This window comes from Ranitomeya imitator, chromosome 5 (genome assembly GCF_032444005.1).
Source record: "Ranitomeya imitator isolate aRanImi1 chromosome 5, aRanImi1.pri, whole genome shotgun sequence".
Taxonomy (NCBI): domain Eukaryota; kingdom Metazoa; phylum Chordata; class Amphibia; order Anura; family Dendrobatidae; genus Ranitomeya; species Ranitomeya imitator.
This window is the reverse complement of record NC_091286.1, coordinates 257,340,968-257,366,246: the sequence shown is the minus strand read 5'-3', so window position 1 is coordinate 257,366,246 and position 25,279 is coordinate 257,340,968. Positions and strand designations below refer to the sequence as shown.

At 44.6% G+C, this 25,279-nt stretch overlaps 1 protein-coding gene across 4 annotated transcripts in view; it reads left to right on the top strand.

Annotated features, from left to right (window-relative positions):
* Nucleotides 1-1,713: 1,713 nt before the first annotated feature.
* The window catches only part of NCOA7 (nuclear receptor coactivator 7), a 252,173-nt gene continuing 228,607 nt past the window's right edge, over nt 1,714-25,279 (top strand). For 2 of the 4 annotated variants that reach the window (XM_069726086.1, XM_069726084.1), the window contains exon 1: nt 1,714-1,962. The gene's annotated coding sequence lies outside the window, so the exon portion shown is untranslated. The remainder of the gene's footprint in view (nt 1,963-25,279) is intronic. The other 2 variants (XM_069726087.1, XM_069726085.1) reach the window with 2 other exon arrangements.

The following is a 25,279-nucleotide window of genomic DNA, read 5'->3' as shown; positions in this document are numbered from 1 at the left end:
ACAGAAGAGACCGGGGAAGTGGCGGAGACACGACAGAGACATAGCTCAGCTGCATAAGTGTCGACATAGGACGCATCATCCACACGAAGTACACACGGAGGATGGCATCGCAAGAGGAAGGAAGGCACCGAATCAGGACCAGCGACACCCCTCGGACCGGAGCACCCCACAGCTCCTTTTCTTCTCTTTTTCTCCTTTTTCAGGTCCGGTTGGGGGCAGATATACAGCAGTATAGAATGTTGTTTATCAGGCCTGAAAGGTGGTGGCCGTATCTTATATCGGTCAAACCTGGTGACAGGTTCCCTTTAAATGACAGGTTCCTTTAAGACCGGTGAAAGTAAAGCATATATTGGACTTTACCCTTCCTGACAAACCTTTTCCGGTTTCCTGGTATAGAAAATGGTGCCCTTACGTTAGAAATCTGACATCTATGCTGATTTAGACAAAACTCTGATATTGGGAGAAAACAGGAAAAGCAGAAGATGTATTGGTGGACAGATGTTTGGGTTTTTCTCACGAGTATGGTGCATGTGTCTGTGCCATTACCTACTCCAAATCTCATCATCCCAACCTAACGCTCCCGATACTGACGTTTAGGGGCTAAGTTGTGCACTGTGCGACATGTAAGAATACGTTTTATACGATCGTATTTTCGGTCTGTTATTCAATAGGGTGGTCCAGATGACTGTTTTATCGCAGTTTGTGCTAGTCTTTTTTATATTTTTATATATCGCATGGGACTCATCTATACAAGTGTATGAGTGCGCAAAAAAAAAAATCAGATCCCATAAAGATAAACCAATTTTTACGGATTTGTTGCAATCCTTAACACAGTAAACTGTAACTAGTCTTGTAATTTTTATTAGCTTCTGATATAAAAACGGATTCCATATAAATGTGAAAAAGGACAAATAGATGCCATAAAGATGAAGAATAGTCTGTTTTTTTCTGGGTGAAAATCTGACGATTTTTATATGGTCTTGTGAACTTAGTCTAAGGATGCTGCCGATTCACACAAGCATATAAAAATCGTTCAGTTTCCTTGAGAAAACTTGGACGATTATTCTCGCCTGTTATCCGTGCACAATCCGTATTTTTACCCAGCAGCTATTAACCATTTACAGTTTCCTATGTTACAAAATTGCCATTTATCAGTAAAAACTGGATGTTATACCGTGGCTGTATATGGCGACCAATTTTTTTCACGCACCCATAGACTTGAACAGGTGCGTCTTATCTGATTTACGGAGGAAAATTCTGCATGTGCTATTCAGTTATTGAAAAAAAAAATCCTCCAAGTACCCTGTCCCATTGAATAACATTGGTCCGAGTGCGGTCTGTTTTTTACGAATAGCGCTCGGACCGACAATATGGTTGTGTGAACGAGTCCAAAAGGGAAATAAACCACATATAATGTCATGTTGTGTTTAATGATCACACCAATTAGTTTGTCAATGAGCAGAGCATGTCTCATAGTAATCACTATCTGCCCCATCGTGTGGACTTCTGGTCACTGCCCTCACTTGCCCTGGCTCTGCAGGCATGTCTGATGTTCCAGGGTGATAAGGGAAGAGTATGGGGGGTGCAGGGTGGTCTGAGGGGAGGGGGTGACAAGGCCCACTAGCCTCAGACAGCTGGCATGTGCCCCCTGCAGCACTGCTCCCTGGGAGGAGGAGAGTGGTGCCTGCGGGGTGTGAGCTGCAGACAGGCTGTGTGCCTGCATTGCACTAGGGAGGAGGAGAGCAGGAAGGAAGGAGTGAGGAGGAGGAGGAGGGATTGTGCGGACTGCCAGATGCTGCCCTGTATTGTTGATCTGCTGCTGCTGTGATCCATGGATCTGCTGCATGTAAACACAGTGTAATCTGGCCGATCTGCTGCTGCCCTGTGGAAAGCCCCCCATCCAGAGACTGAGGCATCTTCTGCAGCACCAGCCTGGCACAGATGGTGAGGAGGGAGCCTGAGGTGGGTGCTGGATTATCACATCTGTACATATGGAGACAATGTGTGGGCATAGGGCAGACATTGGCAGCTGTTATTCTGTGCTGACCACGCCTGGCATGCTACTGGTGGTGTGCTAGCACGGAGCCGACTGGTGGGAGGAAAGTGACAGGTGGGCGGGGCTTCTACTGAGGCATGTCAGAAACAGTGTACATGTGATATATGGATGCTACAGGGTCCGCCTAGCCCACTTTGTGGCTACTGGACCCAGTGTTTTACTAGATGACTTTTTTGTTCTCCTGTTTTTAATGCTGACCGTTAAAGTGACGTCACTGTGCTTGTGATGACATCACCGCTCCAAGCAGTCTTCCCTTAGACACAGAATCGCAGCAGTTGCAGTAGTGTGTGCCTGCCATCCAGGGACTTGTTGGCAATGCTTGTGTCTGGGGGCCTTTATGCCACACATAAGGCTGCCCAACATGGGCTCATTCTCCCCAATTCTTTTTTTGGAAAGGGCTGACTGCCAACCTGCCCCCCAAACAATGGCTTAGAAGCCGCGTAAGGTATAATAACAAGGTTATCAAAAGTGGATGCTCCTCCTGTTGTTGACAGCAGATTGCCAGATGGTACCCGGGTAGTGCCAGCCTCTAAATGAGTGCACAATGCAATAACATGTCACCCAAGCAGGCTGGCATCAGTGGTGCCACATCTAGTGAGCGGAGGACCTAGAGATCCACCTCCTCCTGGAAATAAAAAGAAACCAGAGCCATTCCCGAAACCTTTGCCTCTAAAGCGTCCATTAGCTTCTTGTCCGGTGTGCTGACAATCTAATGCAATGCGCCCCCCTAGGTGTTGGTGAAGCACAATAACTGACTCCTTTTGGGCTGATTTTGGTATTATGTGAACTTATCATGGGTAAATTGAGCAATATTTATCATTTCGACAAGGACCTTGGCCATGGTGGGTGACTTGACCATGTTCTGCCAGTGAGGAACCAGTAGAAAAAGACTGATAATATCTGAGCTAACGTCCATCGAATTGGCAGCCCACTTCTGTGCTATTAGTAAATATGATAATATTTACAGGTGGTGACTTTTACGTCATCATGTAAATGATAGATCCGGAGGAGAAGATATAATCTACTCGTGCACTGTAATATTTTTCAACGTGTGACCTATTATTAAAATACATATAATAATAATAAAGTATTATTAAAATACTAAGATAACAGGATATTGAATTAGCCATGTCTCCGTACTGGCGTGTCCGGAATACTGGAAATAATGATAATGTCTGTTTATATGGCACCAACATACTCCACGGAGCACAATACTTTTCCGATGTATTATAATACTGTACATCCCAGTACTTATATTTTCATTTATTGTATCCAATCTGTCACATTCACAATAGACTTTATTTGGGGATGCAAAATAAAAATATTTTTGTGATGTAGAAGAGGGAATATTCTTATATTGTGTAAACTTTTTGTAAAGGACACTTTCCGTGTTCCACATTCAATGCGCCATTGTTTGCCTATTATTGCATTCTGTCTGCTCTGACATGTTGTATTTAGGCTGGGTTAACACTTGCTTTCAGGAAATTCTGTTTTCCGATGAGCTCTTTTTTTTCTCTTCCAAAAGCAGACACACAAGGGAAAACATGCAGACCCCATGAGAGTCAATGGGACCCTTCTGAATCTAAAATAATAAAAGTTAATACTCAGAGCCAAGCATTGTTTCTTCTATATAGTAGAAGTATAGTAGTGGTCCTAGCATCTTCTTTTGGAACAATTCAGATCAGCGGTATTTTTATAAACTTTTATATAAAGAAATTATTTGTCCTATTTCCTTTGTAATTGATGACAAATTTATCAAAAAGGGCAAAACCCCACTGGATATTAATCCAGGTTATAAAAAATAACATTTCATTCACTTTGTTAAAAGATAGATATATTTTTTACAATAGTAATATTTGCCAATGACAAAATTATTAATGTTCGGATTAATAAAGGTAGCGATTGCTTGTCAAGAATGTAATAGGTGGCACCCCAGAGTGCCATCCAAAGATAAGAGGCAAATGTTATCAGTGCCATTGCCGCATCCCCTGATGATGCCGTGTAATCGGCGAAACGTTTTGGGGGATATGTGCTTGCTGTTTAAGCTGTATACTGATTTGCCTCTTATCTTTGGATGGCATGTCGGGGTCAACGGATTCATGCAGCTCTAACTACAGAGAGCGTAAAAGAGCAACGGGCGACTTTAATGCATGAGTAATAACAAATATCTGTTTAAAAAAGAGTCGGACACAGGGAGTAGTGTCCACTGGGTAGTCCCACCCAGCTTTTCCAGGCTGCACTTGCCTGAGAGGTCTCTCTCTACTTGTGTATAGGAAGAGACTTGTCCGTGAAGCCAAGTGCGGAGAAGACAGATGGGAACTCTTCTGCCGATATCTGGACACTTCTCAAATTATGGAAATGTTGTAGCCTGTGAGAATAAAACATAGTTCACAGTTGTGATATAACCTATGCGTCCCGTGGTTAGAAAAGCCTAAGACTGATGAAATCTTCCTTCACTATGTATGCACCATCAAAGAACACTCCAAAATGTATTCTAGCCAAAATATCTTTTGATATCGTCGTTATTTCTTTGCACTATACTTTGTATTGCAGCTGCTTCTTAGACTATGTAACTTTTAGGCTATGTGCACACGTTCAGGGATTCATGCAGAAAATTCCTGTGAAAATCCGGACATTTCTGCCAGATTTCCGCAAGAAAACCGCATGCGTTTTTTTGCGCGTTTTTTTGGCGCGGTTTTGACGCGGTTTTGACACGTTTTTTGCGCGCTTTTTCCCGGACATTTCCCAATGCATTAGACAGTGGGAAAACCGCGAAAAAAACGCAAAATTAATGAGCAGGTTCATTATTTTTCCGCAATGCGTTTTTCATGCGGAAAAACGCACATCATGTGCACAAAAATTGCGGATTCCATTATAAATGATAGGATGCTTAATGTATGCAGATTATTTGCGGTTTTATAGCGTTTTTATAGCGCAAAAACGCTAAAAAACCGCAAATAATCTGCAACGTGTGCCCATAGCCTTAGCCAGTTTCTTATTCCCAGATGAGTAAGAAAATGTTAGCAAACATCATTTTTGTCCAGCACCTTTTTATTGATGATCTATCCTTAAGATAGGCCATCAATATCTGCTTGTTGAGGGTGCTGGTTAGCTTTTATTGGCGCCGGGCATAAGTTCTGGGGTGATGTCGGAATCCAGCATTTCTATGGTGATCAAGTCCATGTACCACAGATCCACCCCCTATTCACATGAAGTGGACGCCCCTTTCTAATGAATAGAGGGTGAATCTTTAGTATCTGGCCTGAGCCACTATAGTTTTGTCAGAGCCGCTGTGTTCCAGCTAATCGGTGGGAGTGCCGAGTGTCGTACCCCTACCGATCACATATTGATGGATAGGCCGGCAATAAATAAATAAATAAGTAGTGGCCAATCCCTTTAAATCCCAATTACTTTTTCTCTATGTAAACAAATATATTATCGCCTGAGATGCTCAATTAGGATGCACTCCATGATGGGATTTAGTCAAGATTAAGAAGGGTGCTGCCACATTGGACTCACCTATTTCACTGTCAAATGTTCAAGGTGTTTTCCTTTAACAAAAAAAAAAGAAATGTTTTTCTGTGACCTCACTCAATAGGTGTTTGGCAGTTGACAGCAGGCCACACGCTTTGTCCACCAGAGTGGAAGCTCCCTTTAATTAGCTTTGACTACAATATATGGACATTGCAGAAGGGTGACACAACTTTTTAAATAACACAATACTAAATGAAAAACAACATATATATCTATCTATATAATCGTCTAAGGTCCACTTCCGTTTGTCTGTCTGTCTGTCACGGAAATCCCGCGTCGCTGATTGGTCGCGGCCGGCTGGGCGCAACCAATCAGCGACAGGCACAGTCCAGCCACTAATTGGCCCCTCCCTACTCCCCTCCAGTCAGTGCCCCCTCCATACTCCCCCCCCAGTCAGCGCCCACATAGCGTTTTAGCAGTCTGTTAACGCTGCCATTAACCCTGTGTGACCAACTTTTTACTATTGATGCTGCCTATGCAGAATCAATAGTAAAAACATATAATGTTAAAAATAATAATTAAAAAAAACATTCTCACCTTCCAGCGTCTGCGGCAGCCTTTCCCGCTCCTCGCGATGCTCCGGCCCCAATAATGCATTGCGGCAACAACCCGTGATTACGTAGCGGTCTCGCGAGATGATGACGTAGCGGTCTTGTGAGACCACTACATCATCACGGGTTATTGCCGCAAGGCATTACTTGGAACGGAGCGTCGCAAAGAGCATTGCTAAAGGTCTGGATCCGGGGGCCGCCGGAAGGTGAGTATATAACTATTTTTTATTTTAAATCTTTTTTAACAGGGATATTGTGCCCACATTGCTATATACTACGTGGGCTGTGTTATATACTACGTGGGCTGTGTTACATACTGCGTTGGCTGTGTTATATACTGTGTGGGCTGTGCTATATACTACGTCGCTGTGATCTACACTACGTGGGCTGTGCTACATACTACGTGGCTGTGCAATATACTACGTGGCTGGGCTATATACTATGTGGCTGGGATATATACTACATGGCTGCTATATACTACGTGGCTGTGTTATATACTATGTAGCTGTGCTATATACTACGTGGCTGTGCTATATACTACGTGGCTGTGCTATATACTACGTGGCTGTGCTATATACTACGTGGGCTGTGTTGTATGCTACGTGGGCTGTGAGACTCTTCAGCCCGGGGCCCTCAAAAACCTGCAGCTGGCCCTGGCTTCACTGGTCGCAGCCGGCTGCGAACAATCAGCGACAGGCACAGTCCGGCCACGAATTGGCGTGGGATTTGAACCACGCTTCGTTAATTGGTCGCGCCCGGCCGGCCGAATCCTGTGTATTCATTGCATTATTCTGAAATCTTCATAAATAAACTGCATACATATTCTAGAATACCCGATGCATTAGAATCGGGCCACCATCTAGTATATACTGTATATATATATATATATATATATATAATTGTCTAAGGGGTACTTCCGTTTTTCTGTCGGCAACTTCTGCCTATGCAGTATCAATAGTAAAAAGATGTAATGTTAAAAATAATAAAAAAACAAAAAACCTGCTATTCTCACCTTCCGTCATCTGACGATGCGCTCGCGCCGGCCGCCATCTTCCATTCCCAGACATGCATTGCGAAATTACCCAGAAGACTTATCGGTCTAGCGAGACCGCTAAGTCATCTGGGTAATTTTGCAATGCATCCTGGGAACGGAAGATGGCGGCAGCCGCGCGCGCATCGCCAGAGTTTCGCTGGATCCCAGGGGGTGAGTATATAACTATTTTTTATTTTGATTATTTTTTAACATGGATATGGTGCCCACACTGCTAAATACTGCGTGGGCAGTGTTATATACCGCGTGGCTGCTATATACTACATGGGCAGTGTTATATACTCCGTGGGCTGTGTGATATACTCCGTGGGTTGTGCTATATACTATGTGCCCTGTGTTATATGTTACGTGGGCTGTGTTATATACTGCGTTGCCTGTGTTATATACTGCGTGGCTGCTATACTGCGTGGGCTGTGTTATATAGTACGTGGGCTGTTATATACTGCGTGGGCTGTGCTATATACTACGTGGCCTGTGTTATATACTGCGTGGCCTGTGTTGTATACTACATCGCCTGTGTTATATACTGTGTGGCAGCTATATACTGCGTGAGTTGTTTTATATAGTATGTGGGCTGTGTTATATACTGTTTTGGCTGTGTTATATACTGCAAGGCCACTGTTATATACTGCGTGACCTGTATTAACGCATCGGGTATTCTACAGTATGTATGTATATAGCAGTCACACAGTATACAGCACAGGCCACGTAGTATTTGCTATATACTACGTGGCCTCTGCTATATACTATGTGGCTGCTATATACTGTACATACATACATATTCTAGAATACCCGATGCGTTAGAATCGGGCCACCATCTAGTATATATATATATTTATATTTAGAAAACAATAAACCAGTCAACAGTTCTTTTGGTAATTTTCTGACAGTTTAGACACAGATATACTCATTATAACTAGCCAAACTAGAGAACGAATCAGTAGGGACCAAAGGGCAATTCATGGTTTAGTCATTTATTTTGCATTAGTCATGCTGAAATCTTGTTTGTGGGACTTGACTCAAACCATTCATATAATGTCAGGGTCAACTTTAATTTTGGAAAACACTTCTTTTTATCTTTTTAAATGTAATATATAAAAAAATAAATCACATTTTACCCATGAAGACGCATCATTTATATATGGAGCAAGTGTCCCTTGTATCTCTGCTAGTTTGTAGATATATTAGTCACAGACCACTATACTGGTATTTTATCATTATTATAAAAGTCTATTAGAATAGTTGGTTTGATTATTAGATTTTTATGGTTGTTTATATGAATTAACCATCCTTTCCAAACATATGCCAGTCTGAATTGGCTGTTTAGTCTTACAAAGAGGACACTTTTAGGTAAGTCATCAGGTTTAAAGGTTATTCCCACGTTGTACATTGATGGCATAGGCTCAGAATATGCAATAAATATATGGTTGATGTGGGTCCTACGAATAAGACCCCCATTTATGAGAACAGAACCCTGACACGTGCCGGTGTCAGTGGAGAGATGGTCCGTACGCCTCTCTGAATACGAATTCTGACAAACGTCTTCACTTACAGTGGGTAGTTGCGAGTTTTATAAATGAGACCTATATCTCCAATACATTTTTGGCTTATACATTGGCTATTTCATAAAAATATGAGATGGGAATAGCCTTTTAAAGAAACTAATACAAGTGGCTGAACAAAAATCAAACATTAGCGACTTTTCAACATGAATTAGTAGGGCATTACACTTAGAAAATGATTGCATATTATGTTCATTCACCAAATGGCCAGATTTGTCATAATTGGTTATTTTGGCTGATTTCTCTCCAGTTCACAATAGTAGCTTTTGAAACATGGTATATCCTATTTTATATTAGTCGGAGTTATAAGAAACAGCATGATGTGACTCCTCCAGGCTATGAAGGGTGAAAGGCACATGCAAACCAGGTCTGGAGTCCCGTATCGACCACTAATTTGGTGTGATTACAACATTTGTAAGATGTGAGAAGGGTAAATCGAAGTAGTCTTATGTTTATTAGTAATAACAAGCTGCAATGAGCAAAGCAATATCGCGCAGTGCCAGTTGTCCTTTCCCCTTGTCCTTCCATGTTTACCTGTATCCTTCACTTATGTGCTGTCAGATATTTCATTTTTACAATCTTACAATCTATACAAAGAACATAAGAAAGCAACAAGGATAGGAGTTAATGAGTAGAAATATTCTGTCCCCGGGGCCTGTGGCTGCAAATATGGCTCTGTGAGATGCTGAATCTCTTCACCTTACTTACAATTGGCGACGTTCGCAGATAGCTGAACTCAGCTGCAGGCACACATGTTATGAAGAATCCAGAAGAGACTTTGATTTCTTTAAGAATTCTTGTTGAATGCATACAAACAGCAGCAGGTAAAAAAGACTTTCTTGAGACAAGCTGAAAGCACATGGGCCTTTAATGAAGCCAAGATGGAGACTGAGACACAAGGAGAAGAAGGAAGTGACATGATACCCAGCACAGGGAGACAGAAGGGACAAACTTCATGGAAAGGGAGGATTTCTATTGTGAATTCCGCTCTTGGGCTCCCTCCGGTGGTTGTAAGTGGCACTTTTGTGAGTTCTGCTCTTGGGCTCCCTCTGGTGGTTTTAAGTGGAATGGCTGCTACTTGGATTTAGCAGTCTGCAGCTGCTTCCACTGATTGTCTTTCTGCTCGGCTATTTATGCCTGGCTCTTCCCTTCAGCCAGTGCCACTTGTCAATGGTTCCTGGTTGGATTCACATCTCTCTTGGATTTCCCTGATATCCTGACCAGTTCAGCAAAGTTAAGTCCTTGCTTGCTCTTTTCTGTCCACATGTTGTGGACTTATTCGTTCTGTGCATTCTATGTTTTGTCCAGCTTGTCAGTATGGATTAATTCAGTTAAGCTGGAAGTTCTGGGAAGCAGATTTACCCTCCACACCTTTAGTCAGGTGTGGAGATTTTTGTAAACTCTGTGTGGATTTTTGTAGTTTTTAATACTGACCGAACAGTATTCTATCCTGTCCTATTTAGCTAGACTGGCCTCCTGTGCTACATCCTGGTTTCATTCTGTGTATGTCTTTTCCCTCTCCACTCACCGTCGTTACTTGTGGGGGGCTATCTATCCTTTGGGGATTTTCTCTGAGGCCAGATAGTTTTCCTATTTCTATCTTTAGGGGTAGTTAATTCTCAGGCTGTGACGAGGTGCCTAGGGAGTGACAGGAGCATCCCACGGCTACTTCTAGTGTTGTGGTGAGCTTAGGGACTGCAGTCAGTACAGGTACCACCTCCTTCAGAGCTCGTCCCATGTTGCTCCTAAACTACCAGTTCATAACAGATTTCAGCTTTGCAAAACACAGGAACACATAGCAACAATAAACAATATGAGGAACCGCAATACAGCATGTAAAATATACAGGACAGTCTGTAAAATGTCTCATTCATGGGACATAACACTCCCTGTGTTAAATCTTTAGATTTCATAATTCTTATTCTGGGGATGTCACTGTAGACCTGAAAAAAACAAAAGGAAAACAAGCATGCAAGTAGTAACAACAACAACAACAGTTGTAGTCCAATTGACATGGTCCAATCTTCAGTTGGAGGCATGAAGTCCTCAACAGCGGGCTAGTCAGAGTCCAAACGTAAACCCATCTTCAGATTGGGGAAGCCGCAACGTGCAAACACTTCCACCAACCCAACAATCCGCTGGAGAAAGTTCAAATGTTCGAATGTTCCAACACAGCTGGAGGAATATACGGCAGTAGGCTCCCCGCCATGAGCTGTGTCCATAAACAATGACTTTCATGTAATGTCCTCCTTTGGTAAAAGTAGCACAAGCTCGGTGACTGGACAGATGAAAATACGAGTTGAACCGCCTTTCGTAACCTTGACTTCTACCTTACGGATCTTCCCGTCGTTGCTTGGTGTTACCTTGGTGATAAGACCCATTGGCCAGTCGTTGCGATGAGCTTCTTTATCTTTAAAGAGGACGAGGTCTCCCTCTTGGAGATTAGGTTTTGCAGTCTGCCATTTGTGATGGCTTTGAAGCAAGTGCAAGTATTCAGTTTTCCAGCTGTGCCAAAAGACATTGGACAAGTGTTGTACCTGTTTCCACTGACGTCTGTAAATGTCCCCGTCCACAAACTTCCCTGGAGGGATTGCTGCAGCTCCAACCTTCTGAGTAAGAAGTGTAGCAGGAGTAAGGATCATTGGTGCATCAGAGTCTGATGTTACTATTACTAATTGTCTTGCGTTTATTAAGGCAGACACTTCAGCCAGGAAGGTAACCAACACTTGATGGGCGAGGGGTTACTTGTGATCCAGCAACATCGAATCTAGGTTTCTTTGAGCAATGCCAATCATACGTTCCCAGGATCCTCCCATATGTGAGGAATGTGGACGGTTGAACACCCAAGTACACCCATTGTCAGTCAAAAAGTTGTCCAACTGTAGTTCTTTGCATGCTCCCACAAAGTTAGTGCCACAGTCAGATCTGAGTTGCTTGGCGGGTCCTCGGATAGAAAAGAATCTTCTGAGGGCATTGATGAAACAAGAGGAATCCATGGATTTAATTACCTCAGTGTGAACTGCTCAGATGCTAAGACAGGTGAACAGCACGGCCCACCACTTACTGTTTGCAGCTCCACCATGGGTCCTTCTTGTAACAACCGACCATGGGCCAAAAACATCTACGCTGACGTACGAGAATGGCTGGTCTGTGTTTAGCCGGTCTGCTGGAAGATTTGCCATTTGTTGATGTTGTTGTTTTCCTCTTAATTTTTGATATTTAATGCATTTATGGAGCACTGAGGAGACACATCTCTTCATCCCCACAATCCATAGGCCAGCGGACCTTATAGCGCTTCGGTAAATTGTCTTCCTTGGTGCTGCACTCGTTCATTATAGTGACGGACCAACAGCGTGGCAATGTAGTGCCGACCCGGATTGATGATAGGATTCTGCTCCTTATCACATAGGTCAGACTTCTCTATACGACCACCCACCTTTAACAATCCATGATGATCGATCACTGGGTTCAATTCAGAGAACTGTTCTTAGACAGGCTAGTACCCCTTGTGATACTGTCAATCTCGTGACCATATTCTTCTTGTTGCACACATCGGATGGTGAATTGCTCGGCATGTCTGATATCAGCAATGGTAGGGTGTCCTCTACACATATGCCAGCCACAACACTCCGATGTCTTGTTACAGGCAAAGGAATGGGTAATGTGAATTAGACGAGCTATGGCCCACACGACAGCTGACCATCTTGAGAAGCGCTCAAAGCGGAGAGATCTCAATTTCAATTTTGGCATCACAGAAGTGTAGTGAGTAGAAATGATTGGCCTGGTCTCTTAGTCAGACTCTGGTTCCACCAGCTCGTAAATGTTGTTGAAGTCCCTTAAACTGGAATCCTCGTACAAGAGCCTTGGAGGTGACACCCACATGTTGTCATTGAGTTTAGACGTGGCGGTGAGTCTCATCCCTCGGTCAGCTGGATTCATGTCAGTAGGGACATAGTGCCACTGGTCAGGGGTAGAAAAGCTTCTTATATGCTCTACTCTATTGCTGACGTAGACACGTAGACATAAATTTGTTTTGTTTGGTTGTAGATGTAACCAAGTACCACTTTACTGTCTGTGTAGAAGGTAAATGAATCAATAGCAATGTCCATTTCATCCTTTATAGCTTCAGCTAATTCCACTGCCAGAATGGCGGCACAAAGTTTGAGTCTTGGAACAGAGTGAGCAGGTTTCGGGGTTAGTTTTGCCTTACCGAGGATGAATCCACAATGCACCTTGTTATCTTCTTCCAAGGTCTTCAGGTCGGCTACGGCAGCTATAACCTCTGTAGAAGCGTCAGAGAAAATGTGGACTTCTCTTCTGATGGTGGCTGAAAGGGTGCCTGGGGAATAAAATTGTGGGACTTGGAAATGCTCTAAGACCTTCAGAGACTTCTTCCACGCCTCCCTTTGTTGTTTCTGGGATGGTAGCGGAGTGTCCCAATCCGCACTTGGCGGTCAATTCATGTCAGTAGGGACGTAGTGCCACTGGTCAGGGGTAGAAAAGCTTCTGATATTGTCTACTCTATTGCTGACGTAGACACGTAGACATAAATTTGTTTTGTTTGGTTGTAGATGTAACCAAGTACCACTTTACTGTCTGTGTAGAAGGTAAATGAATCAATAGCAATGTCCATTTCGTCCTTTATAGCTTCAGCTAATTCCACTGCCAGAATGGCGGCACAAAGTTTGAGTCTTGGAACAGAGTGAGCAGGTTTCGGGGTTAGTTTTGCCTTACCGAGGATGAATCCACAATGCACCTTGTTATCTTCTTCCAAGGTCTTCAGGTCGGCTACGGCAGCTATAGCCTTTGTAGAAGCGTTGGAGAAAATTTGGACTTCTCTTCTGATGGTGGCTGAAAGGGTGCCTGGGGAATAACATCGTGGGACTTGGAAATGCTCTAAGACCTTCAGAGACTTCTTCCACGCCTCCCACCTTTTGTTGTTTCTGGGATGGTAGCGGAGTGTCCCAATCCGTACTCGGCAGTCAACTGTCTCAACAGTATCTTGCCTTGAATGGTGATGGGTGCGATAAACCCGAGAGGATCATAGATGCTGTTCACAACAGATAGGACTCCTCATTTATTGAAAGGTTTATCACAAGCTGAAACCTGGAAAGTGAAAGTGTCCTGCTTAATATCTCAAAGCAGACCAAGGCTGCGTTGCGTGGGAGGAACCTCATAACCCAGAACAAGATCCCTTACACCAGCAGCGTGATCCTTAGATGGAAATGCTTCCATTACCTTTTTACTCTTGGAGATGATCTTGTGGAGTCTAAGGTTTGCTGTTGACAGCATTTTCTGAGTCCTAGAGAGCAGTTTGATTGTCTCTTCACTTGTGGGAAGAGACTTAGGCCCATCATCTACATAGAAGTTTCTTTCCACAAATAGGCGAGCATCAGACCCATATTCTCTCTCACCTTCCTGTGCTGTCTGTCTTAATCCATAGATGGCCACTGCAGGCAAGGGGCTGTTCCCGAAGACGTGCACCTTCATCCTGTAGTCTATGACCATGTTATGGACGTCGTTGTCTTTGTGCCATAGGAATCTGAGGTAGTTTCTGCTGTCTTCTCTCACGATAAAACAATGAAACATTTGTTGAATGTTGGCCATTACTGTGACAGGTTCTTGCCTGAAGCGAATCAGTACTCCTATATGGCTGTTGTTTAGATTAGGCCCAGTGAGCAGCAGGCTATTTAGGGAGATGCCTTCATACTGAGCACTGGAGTCAAACACCACTCTAATTTGGTCGGGTTTGCGAGAATGGTAGACACCAATGGATGGGAGATACCAGCATTCTTCATCTTCTTTTAGCAGGGGTGTGGGTTCTGCGTGACCTCTGTCAAAGTGTTTCTGCATGAAGTCAACAAAATGCTTCTCCATCTCTGGCCTTCTCTTTAAGGTGCATTTTAGGGATGAAAACCTTGCCGTTGCTTGTTGCAGATTATTAGGTAGTCTTGTTCTTGGAGAACAAAAAGGTAAAGGTGCTACCCAGCTATTTGAATTGTCTTGGGCGAATTCCTTTTCCATAATCTTTATGAACTCTTTGTCCTCCCTTGCAGGTGCTAGCTGGTTGTCTTCCCTTGTAGGGTTGAACACTGTTGACCTGAGGTCATCATTGTGGGACAGGACTTTGTGTCATCAGAGGTTTCTTCCACTTGTTATCGCTTATCTTCTCTTTCACCCAGTAATGATGCGGGCATGGTTGAAAGTGAGTGCTGCGACCATTTGGTAGGAGGTGAGTCTTAAATGAGGAAATACTCGTGGGTCTCTTCATCTTTCCTATACAGACATTGCCTATGATAACCCAGCCTAGGTCAAAGCGTTGAGCAAATGGAGCGTCGTGTGGCCTGTTGATTTGCTGACGTACCTTGTGTAGTCGCAGAATGTCTCTGCCAAGCAAGATCAAAATGTGTGCGTTGTTGTCGAGAGCTGGTATCTTGCCTGCCAAAGTCCTTAGATGAGGGTGATGGAGTGCAGCCTCTGGAGTTGAGATTTCGTGCCTGTTGGACGGTATCTGGTTGCATTCGACCAGAGTGGGTAAGGGTATCTCCACATTGTCCTCAAGAGAAGACACATGAGTCCATTTACTCTTCTCCCAGAGACCTCCGTAACACCGCTGCAGGTGGCCATGGTGTAGGGGTGAGAGTTTCCCTTTAAGTCAAACATATCAAAGAGCTCTGACCTTCCAAGTGATCGGTTGCTCTGATCATCCAGGATAAAGGTACCTTCACACATAACGATATTGTTAACGATATCGTTGCAATTTGTGACGTAGCAACGATATCGTTAATGAAATCGTTCTGTGTGACAGCGACCAACGATCAGGCCCCTGCTGGGAGATCGTTGGTCGCTGAATAAAGTCCAGAACTTTATTTCGTCGACACCGATCCAGCGATGTCTTCACTGGTAACCAGGGTAAACATCGGGTAACTAAGCGCAGGGCCGCGCTTAGTAACCCGATGTTTACCCTGGTTACCATGCTAAAAGTAAAAAAAAAAAAACACTAGATACTTACCTACAGCTGTCTGTCCTCCAGCGCTGCGCTCTGCACTCCTCCTGTACTGGCTGTGAGCCGGAAAGCAGAGCGGTGACGTCACCGCTCTGCTTTCCGGCTCCCAGACAGTACAGGAGGAGAGCAGAGAAGCAGAGCACAGCGCTGGAGGACAGACGGCTGTAGGTAAGTATCTAGTGTTTGTTTTTTTTTACTTTTAGCATGGTAACCAGGGTAAACATCGGGTTACTAAGCGCGGCCCTGCGCTTAGTTACCCGATGTTTACCCTGGTTACCGGCATCGTTGGTCGCTGGAGAGCGGTCTGTGTGACAGCTCTCCAGCGACCAAACAGCGACGCTGCAGCGATTCGGATCGTTGTCGGTATCGCTGCAGCGTCGCTAAATGTGAAGGGGCCTTAACATACACCCTTGCTGTTTTCTCTGGTCGACGCTTGGGATACACACTCACCAGGCATATCTTCGCATACGACTTGTCCCAGAGGCCTTCTCCGCAGACTTCTGTGCATGGGGAAGATATTGTGATAGAACTCACTGTTTGAACAGCATAGACAGGCTGTCTATGTGACTCAGCAGTTTTTGCCATTGCTCAGCTATGGCACGGAGAATATCATGTTTACTGGATTCTAGATTCTCCCTTACTTTCCATGTGGGCTTTGTGGGACGTCTAGCCTTCTCACTACATGGTGGATCAAGTTCTATGCACTCTTCCTCTAATAATGGGTCTGGCAGAGACCGTGTAGTCATTCCTTCAGCCATCCTGATTCACAGGAAGAAGGGGGGCTGTATAGTCTCTTATATGCTGAGAGCGGATGCTCTGCAGGAAGTTCTGTAGCTTTATAGAAGCTGTTGGTGGCTTTACAGATGGTAAGTCTTTTTTACTATTCTGTCCCCGGGGCCTGTGGCTGCAAATATGGCTCTGTGAGATGCTGAATCTCTTCACCTTACTTACAATTGGCGACGTTCACAGATAGCTGAACTCAGCTGCAGGCACACATGTTATGAAGAATCCAGAAGAGACTTTGATTTCTTTAAGAATTCTTGTTGAATGCATACAAACAGCAGCAGGTAAAAAAGACTTTCTTGAGACAAGCTGAAAGCACATGTGCCTCTAATAAAGCCAAGATGGAGACTGAGACACAGGGAGAAGAAGGAAGTGGCATGATACCCAGCAGAGGGAGACAGAAGGAACAAACTTCATGAAAAGGGAGGATTTCAGCTATGCAAAACACAGAAACACATAGCAACAATAAAAAATATGAGAAACTGCAATACAGCATGTAAAATGTACAGGACAGTTTGTAAAATGTCTCATTCATGTGACATAACAAGAAACGTTGTTTGGGGCTGACATGCTACTATCTCCCAAGTATTGATATGATATAATATATGGTTGGAAAAAGCTTGGTCCTGGTGACCTTCCTAGTGCTACCTGTATGCTTGATATATGGAAAAAGTTGTTTGCTCCCTGTGTTTCCAAGTATTAGCAAAATTTATAAACGTAACGGCGACTCACTTATCGTTGTAGCTGGTTGCTAGCTCCATGTTAAAACATTGCTGGCATCGTTGCTTTTGCTGTCAAACACAACGATACAAGCCGACCTGACGACCAAATAAAGTACTAGACTTCTAGCTCCGACCAGCGATATCACAGCGGGATCCAGATCGCTGCTGCGTGTCAAACACAACGAGATCGCTATCCAGGACACTGCAACGTCACGGATCATTGTCGTTCTCGTTGTAAAGTTGCTGAGTGTGAAGGTACCTTTACATGTCTCTGTCATGTTAACCAACTGCCATAGATAAGCACTTCACTAAATACATTGCTGTGCCAATTTCATCTGTAACCTGAGCTGCCTTTCTGGTAACATTATTATTATTATTTATTATTATAGCGCCATTTATTCCATGGCGCTTTACATGTAAGGAGGGGTATACATAATAAAAACAGGTACAATAATCTTGAACAAACCAAGTCACAACTGGTACAGGAGGAGAGAGGACCCTGCCCGCGAGGGCTCACAATCTACAAGGGATGGGTGAGGATACAGTAGGTGAGGATAGAGCTGTTCGTGCAGTGGTTTGGTCAATCTGTGGTTACTGCAGGTTGTAGGCTTGCCGGAAGAGGTAGATCTTCAGGTTATTTTTGAAGGTTTTGATGGTAGGCGAGAGTCTGCTATGTTGTGGTAGAGAGTTCCAGAATAGGCATGATGCGCAGGAGAAATCTTGTATGTGATTGTGGGAAGAGGAGAAGGAGATCTTGTGAGGATCGGAGGTTGCGTGCAGGAAAGTACCGGGAGACGAGGTCACAGATGTATGGAGGAGACAGGTTGTGGATGGCTTTGTATGTCATGGTTAGGCTTTTGTACTGGAGTCTCTGGGTAATGGGGAGCCAGTGAAGGGATTGACAGAGGGGAGAGGCCGGGGATTAGCGGAGGGACAGGTGGATTAGTGGGGCAGCAGAGTTTAGAATAGATTGGAGGGGTGCGAGAGTGTTAGAGGGGAGGCCACAGAGCAGGAGGTTACAGTAGTCGAGGCGGGAGATGATGAGGGCATGTACCAGGGTTTTTGCAGATTCTTGGTTTAGGAATGTACGGATCCTTGAAATATTTTTTGAGTTGAAGGTGGCAGGAAGTGGAAAGGACTTGGATATGCAGTTTGAAGGAGAGATCAGTGTCAAGCATTACCCCGAGACAGCGAGCTTGTGGGACTGGGGAGAGTGGGCAGCCGTTTACTGTAATGGATAGGTTCATTGGGGGGGGTCGTGTGAGATGGGGGAAAGACAATGAATTCTGTTTTGTCCATGTTAAGTTTTAAAAATCTAGCGGAGAAGAAGGATGAAATAGCGGATAGACATTGAGGGATTCTGGTTAATAGGGTGGTGATATCTGGTCCAGAGATGTAGATCTGTGTGTCATCAGCATAGAGATGATACTGAAAACCGTGAGATTCTATGAGTTGTCCCAGGCCAAAAGTGTAAATGGAGAAGAGCAGGGAATGGGAGACGCTGAATGTTCGGTCAGTTAGGTATGACGAGATCCAGGATAGGGCCAAGTCTGTGATGCCAAGGGATGAGAGGGTCTGTAGTAATAGGGAATGGTCCACTGTGTCAGAGGCAGAGGACAGGTCCAGGAGGAGGAGGATAGAGAAGTGTAGCTTGCTCTTGGTGGTTAATAGGTCATTGGTGACCTTAGTTAGGGCAGTTTCAGTGGAGTGGTGTGACCGGAAGCCTGATTGTAAGCGGTCAAAAAGGGAGCAGGAAGATAGAAGGGAGGACAGTTCAAGATGGACGTGTTGTTCCAGTAGTTTTGAGGCATAGGGGAGAAATGATATAGGGCGATAGGTAGATACAGAGGATGGATCAAGAGAGGGCTTTTTGAGGTTAGGTGTGATTGAGGCATGTTTAAAGCTTGAGGGGAAAACACCAGTTGTTAGTGATAGGTTGAAGAGATGGGTTAGAGTTGGGATGAAGACTGTGGCGAGGTTTGAGATGAAGTGGCAAGGGATCGGATCAAGTGCACAGGTGGTGAGATGTGATCTTGAGAGTAGAGTGGAGAGTCGATCTTCTGTAATGGTGGAGAAGTTGGTTTTGGGGGTGGAGGGCTGGGTGGTTGGGAGGAAGGGCTCTGGGGGTTGTCGACTAAAACTGTCTCTGATGTTCTCAATCTTCTGCTTGAAAAATGAGGCAAAGTCTTCAGCTGAGATGAGTGGGGAGGGAGGAGGTGCTGGGGGACAGAGGAGAGAGTTGAAGGTGTTAAATAACTGTTTAGGGTTGTGAGACAGGGAGGATATGAGAGACGAGAAGTAGGTTTGTTTAGCTGTGGCAAGTGTGGTCTTGAAAGTAGTGAGGGACTGTTTGAATGCGATAAAGTGATCATTGGAGTGGGATCTTTTCCATCTCTGCTCTGCAGCCCTGGAAGCTCGCCTCAGTTCTTTGGTCAGGCTAGTGTGCCAGGGCTGTCTGTTAATTTTGCGAGCTTTGGTATGTGCGAGAGGGGCAAGATATTCCAAAGCTGCAGCTATTGTGGTGTTATATAGAGCGGCAGCGTTATCTGCATTGTGTAGAGAACTTATGTCTGTGAGAAGGAGGAGGGATTCAGAGAGTGAATGTAGATCAAGGTGTTTAAGATTTCTGCGAGGGTGTGCACGTTTGTGGGGTGGGGATTGTAGACAAGGAGTGGAGAGGGAAGAGAATGTGAGTAGATTGTGGTCAGAAAGAGGAAGAGGTGAGTTAGAGAGGTTAGATAGGGAGCAGAGGCGGGTGAAGATGAGGTCCAGTGTGTGGCCATCTTTGTGAGTGGCTGCAGAAGACCATTAAGTGAGGCCGAAGGAGAAAGTGAGAGATAGAAGTTTAGTGGCAGCTGAAAGGGAAGTGTCAATGGGTATGTTGAAGTCGCCCATGATGATAGTGGGGATGTCTGCAGAAAGGAAATGAAGTAGCCAGGTGGTGAAGTGGTCAAAGAAGGGGGTGGTAAATGACAGCCAGTTGGAGGTTGGTGGGGGCATAGATGCGCACAGAGTGCACCTCAAAGGAAGGGAGGGTAAGGGTAACAGAGGGTGGCAGTGGGATTGGGGTGAAGGAGCAGTTATCTGACAGGAGAAAACCAACTCCTCCGCCATGCTTGCTGCTGGGGCGGGGTGTGTGAGAAAGGTGGAAGCCACCATAGGAAAGTGCAGCAGGAGAGGCTGTGTCAGAAGGGGTGAGCCAGGTTTCAGTGATGGCACGGAAAGAAAGTTTGGTAGTAACAAAAAGATCATTGATGTAGGAAAGCTTGTTGCAGACAGAGCGAGCGTTCCACAGAGCTCCTGTTAGTGGGACTGGGGAAGTGGGGGTTGGGCGAATGGGTATAAGGTTAGAGAGGTTACGGAAATTTGTGATGGAGGGTGGGTGGGAGGTAGAACTGACTGTGGGAATGTGGTGAGGAGGACCAGGATTTGGAGAGATATCACCAGCAGTGAGAAGGAGCAGAGAAAGTGTTAGCAAGTGGGAGCAGGAGAGGGCATGAGGTGGCTGTCTGTGTTTGGAGACAGAGGATTGTATGTTAAGGAACAGTTCTGAGGAGGAGGTGAGATGGATGGGGAGGATTGAGGAGGAGATGAACAGTTCCTTACTAGGAGTAGAGATTAGGGGAGTTTGCAGAAAGTGAAGAATTATAAGGGCGAAAGTGAAAACAAACAGAAACATTGTTTACAGTGACTGTGTCCAGTTACCTTCATTTCCCTTCTGGTTCAATTCTAATTTTAATTCTAAAATTAATCTTCACACTTCTAGGACACACTCAGAGGAATCACACTGCAAACTAAAGTCATTGCAGACTTGTGCTATGCAATATACAGTGGGGCAAAAAAGTATTTAGTCAGTCAGCAATAGTGCAAGTTCCACCACTTAAAAAGATGAGAGGCGTCTGTAATTTACATCATAGGTAGACCTCAACTATGGGAGACAAACTGAGAAAAAAAAATCCAGAAAATCACATTGTCTGTTTTTTTATCATTTTATTTGCATATTATGGTGGAAAATAAGTATTTGGTCAGAAACAAAATTTCATCTCAATACTTTGTAATATATCCTTTGTTGGCAATGACAGAGGTCAAACGTTTTCTGTAAGTCTTCACAAGGTTGCCACACACTGTTGTTGGTATGTTGGCCCATTCCTCCATGCAGATCTCCTCTAGAGCAGTGATGTTTTTGGCTTTTCGCTTGGCAACACGGACTTTCAACTCCCTCCAAAGGTTTTCTATAGGGTTGAGATCTGGAGACTGGCTAGGCCACTCCAGGACCTTGAAATGCTTCTTACGAAGCCACTCCTTCGTTGCCCTGGCTGTGTGCTTTGGATCAATGTCATGTTGAAAGACCCAGCCACGTTTCATCTTCAATGCCCTTGCTGATGGAAGGAGGTTTGCACTCAAAATCTCACGATACAAGGCCCCATTCATTCTTTCATGTACCCGGATCAGTCGTCCTGGCCCCTTTGCAGAGAAACAGCCCCAAAGCATGATGTTTCCACCACCATGCTTTACAGTAGGTATGGTGTTTGATGGATGCAACTCAGTATTCCTTTTCCTCCAAACACGACAAGTTGTGTTTCTACCAAACAGTTCCAGTTTGGTTTCATCAGACCATAAGACATTCTCCCAAAACTCCTCTGGATCATCCAAATGCTCTCTAGCAAACTTCAGACGGGCCCGGACATGTACTGGCTTAAGCAGTGGGACACGTCTGGCACTGCAGGATCTGAGTCCATGGTGGCGTAGTGTGTTACTTATGGTAGGCCTTGTTACATTGGTCCCAGCTCTCTGCAGTTCATTCACTAGGTCCCCCCGCGTGGTTCTGGGATTTTTGCTCACCGTTCTTGTGATCATTCTGACCCCACGGGGTGGGATTTTGCGTGGAGCCCCAGATCGAGGGAGATTATCAGTGGTCTTGTATGTCTTCCATTTTCTAATTATTGCTCCCACTGTTGATTTCTTCACTCCAAGCTGGTTGGCTATTACAGATTCAGTCTTCCCAGCCTGGTGCAGGGCTACAATTTTGTTTCTGGTGTCCTTTGACAGCTCTTTGGTCTTCACCATAGTGGAGTTTGGAGTCAGACTGTTTGAGGGTGTGCACAGGTGTCTTTTTATACTGATAACAAGTTTAAACAGGTGCCATTACTACAGGTAATGAGTGGAGGAAAGAGGAGACTCTTAAAGAAGAAGTTACAGGTCTGTGAGAGCCAGAAATCTTGATTGTTTGTTTCTGACCAAATACTTATTTTCCACCATAATATGCAAATAAAATGTTAAAAAAACAGACAATGCGATTTTCTGGATTTTTTTTTCTCAGTTTGTCTCCCATAGTTGAGGTCTACCTATGATGTAAATTACAGACGCCTCTCATCTTTTTAAGTGGTGGAACTTGCACTATTGCTGACTGACTAAATACTTTTTTGCCCCACTGTATGTACAACTAAGTGGATTCAGGTGTGAAACAGAGAGGAGTGGTCTCTGCTCATCTTGGTCAGAGAATTAAGGGTGGGCCAGATGCATACAATCAAGCATTGAGTAAACAAGGTCATAAACAACACTGGGGTAAGCTGGGGTTAGCTGAAAGGCATACCATGTGAAAGCTAGGAGCAGAGGAAAGTCTGTGTGGAAAGTTGGGTGATGTACTATGTGCACTTCATAGACAGACAAGGCAGGAGAGAAGGCTGGAGAGCTGGGTGCATGAACATACCATGTGAAAGCTAGGAGCAGAGGAAAGTCTGTGTGGAAAGTTGGGTGATGTACTAGGTGCACTTCATAGACAGACAAGGCAGGAGAGCAGGCTGGAGAGCTGGGTGCATGAACATACCATGTGAAAGCTAGGAGCAGAGGAAAGTCTGTGTGGAAAGTTGGGTGATGTACTAGGTGCACTTCATAGACAGACAAGGCAGGAGGGCAGGCTGGAGAGCTGGGTGCATGAACATACCATGTGAATGCTAGGAGCAGAGGAAAGTCTGTGTGGAAAGTTGGGTGATGTACTATGTGCACTTCCTAGACAGACAAGGCAGGAGGGCAGGCTGGAGAGCTGGGTGCATGAACATACCATGTGAATGCTAGGAGCAGAGGAAAGTCTGTGTGGAAAGTTGGGTGATGTACTATGTGCACTTCATAGACAAGGCAGGAGAGCAGGCTGGAGAGCTGGGTGCATGAACATACCATGTGAAAGCTAGGAGCAGAGGAAAATCTGTGTGGAAAGTTGGGTGATGTACCATGTGCACTTCATGGACAGACAAGGCTGGAGAGCTGGGTGCATGAACATACCTGTAGGAAGAATAGACATGCTGGTTAGAGTGGGATGGTGGCAGATAGCAGGGCACAGTCTGTATACATCCTTCTGGTTTTAATTCTAAAATTAATCTTCACACTTCTAGGACACACTTATAGGAATCACACTGCAGACTGATTTGTCACGATTCACACCGTGACTGTCACCCCTACGTCACAGATCGGGGTGACCTTAGGCCAACAGACGGCTATCACATGTGCTGGGGGGCTTATCTTAATTATCCCTCCACTGCTACACTGTGATGAAAACACACACAAGACTATTGACCTCTTAATATACTGCATGGGCTTATTTTAGTTATCCCACTGCTCTACAATATACCACGAACTGCAGGGATTTATGTATATCCCGCTTTACAGTTCTGCTTGAAAACTTGCAGCTTTCTGGCGTCCCCCTTACCCTCAGGTCAGATTAGGTACTGCATCTAGGGTAATTAGTCGCCAGAAAAGCTGCCTGCTATGTACTGGCTATTGGGCACACTGCAGCGAGGCGATATAACTACTCCCATTCAGGCAGGAACAATAATTATCAATGCCGCCTTCGCTACATCGACTCCCAAAGGCACAGAACAAGGTATGCTGCCACCAGCTTCGATTAACAGGTCCGAGCCAGGGTTTTTTTCATCAAAAAACAAGTGGAGTACATATTAATCGATAATCCTGTAGTCCCGATTTTTACATGCCCTGCCTAAGACACAAAATATATTTCCACCTCCAATGCGCCCCATAGTCTCAGGTATAGGGTCATGCAGTGAACATCTAGGAGAATGGCTCGACACTATCCCACAACCGCTGGCACATAGAGTACCAGGCTATCTGAAAGATTCCAGGGATGTACTAAATATGTTCGACAGAATTGTGTGGAATTCGCAATGGTCATGGCTGACTTGTGATGTAGTTGCCTTATATACTGTACGTCCATCCCACACAAGATAACCCTACATGCAGTACAGTTCCATTTGCGTAAGTACAGCACATTCTCTTATGATTTACAAATGTAAATTATTTCGGTTCTTGCATTTCTTCTGTCTCATAATTATTTTTTATTAGACAGATCTTTTTTTCTCCAAAACAATAGAGTTTTGATGGGAGCTAAGTTCTCTCCATCAGTGGCTAATCTAGTAATAGCGTGGTGGGAGGAGCAATACATTTTCAGTCCTGATAACCCTTTCTGTGATCATATCAAATGGTATTCCAGATATATAGACGACTTATTACTAGTATGGGAAGGCGAGCCTGATTCATTAATATCATTTATATATTTGCAGCGCCCCAAAGTCCTGGTTCGTTGCAGTAATGTTATTCTTCCACCAGGGGGAGTGATGTTACATCTGAAGGCAATGAAGGAGATCTTCTGTCCAGGTATCACAGCCACACACACACTTCACATGCCAGTCCACCAGGGGGAGCGAAGGGTTCTATCTATTAGGCCACTCCTCACATAGGTTAAAACTGGAGGGTTGGTTAGGAATTGAGTCAGTTTCGGAAGGAGGAGAGGAGAGTTCCTGGCTGGGGACCGATGAGGAACAGTCTCCCGGTCGAGCTGGCTGGGGTGATCCCTGGTCAGATCCAGACTGAAGTCTGAGGAAGAAGCAAAGAAGGACACGGAGCTGCGCCTGCAACCCATGTGGCAGCATCCTAAGAAAGGACAAGAAAGGAATTGTGCTGTAGTGAGTGAGAAAAGAAATCATAGCAACAGGAGTGAAACATC